This window comes from Cephus cinctus, unplaced genomic scaffold (genome assembly GCF_000341935.2).
Source record: "Cephus cinctus unplaced genomic scaffold, Ccin1 Ccin1_scaffold0596, whole genome shotgun sequence".
Classification (NCBI taxonomy): domain Eukaryota; kingdom Metazoa; phylum Arthropoda; class Insecta; order Hymenoptera; family Cephidae; genus Cephus; species Cephus cinctus.
Genome location: NW_014333242.1, coordinates 611,091 through 612,251, shown reverse-complemented (window position 1 = coordinate 612,251; position 1,161 = coordinate 611,091).

The following is a 1,161-nucleotide window of genomic DNA, read 5'->3' as shown; positions in this document are numbered from 1 at the left end:
AATCGGGAGGTCTATGGTTCGAGACCCCTCTATGGAGAGCACTTTCTTTTTACAAAAAAATGTGCTTTTGCAAATGGGATTAACAGATTAAAGAGTATATCCAATTAATTTATTTATCTTATTACAATAAAGGCATAAACAACGACAACCTGCGGGCTTCCACATCTCCTAAGAGGTGCCGCAGTCGATACGTTCCCATTATTTAACGTAGCGGGTCTCCAGTAGGCCTATACTACGATCGGCCTATACTATTTTTCAAGGTTCCTCTCTTTCAAATTTTCTCGGTTGCCCAAACTTTATTTTAAGCTTATATAAAATATTTTTACAAAAAGGTTGTCATCGGGATCGAAAATCATTGTCTATTAACTCACAATATTCTCTCTCGTAATATTCTTCATAGTAATAAAGTAAGCATGAGACGTGTTGCGTCTTGTTTCCTTATAACTATTGAATAACTACTTACCATGATGCTGCTGCCTGTACGACTGTGAACGACCTGACGCTGCAGGCCCCAATGTGTGTTGCTAGTCGCGCGATAGTTAGCAACATTGTTGCAGACGCCCGCTCAGATTCGATCCGTCAGATTCCTGGACTGTTGTGTTGAAGTCGCCAGTACGTGATCTCAGTAAACCGATATGCTATTCTTCCCAATAATTGTCCTTTTCTCAATTTCTTTTACTTTTAGATATTTACACGCGTCATGTGTGTGTGAAATATAATGTAAAATAATCGTCGTAATCATCTTCAATAAAGAAACTTTATATTTGAGTGCAGAACTCATATTATTAAGATTTTCTAATCGCAACCTTTTGATATCCTATTGCCATTCGTTTATACTTTAATTACTTAAATAGATCGTTTGTGTAATGTTGATATCGCTGATCGTAGTATAGGCCTAGTGGGGACCCGCTACGTTAAATAATGGGAACGCATCGACTGCAGCACCTCTTGGGTGATGTGGAAGCCCGCAGGTTGTCGTTGTTATGCCTTTATTGTAATAAGATAAATAAATTCATTGGATATACTCTTTAATCTGTTAATTTCATTTGCAAAATCATATTTTTTTTTGTAAAAAAAATGCTCTCCATAAAGGAGTCTCGAACCATAGACCTCCCGATTCGTAACCGGGTGCACTAGCCAGACGCCAGAAACATCTGTTTG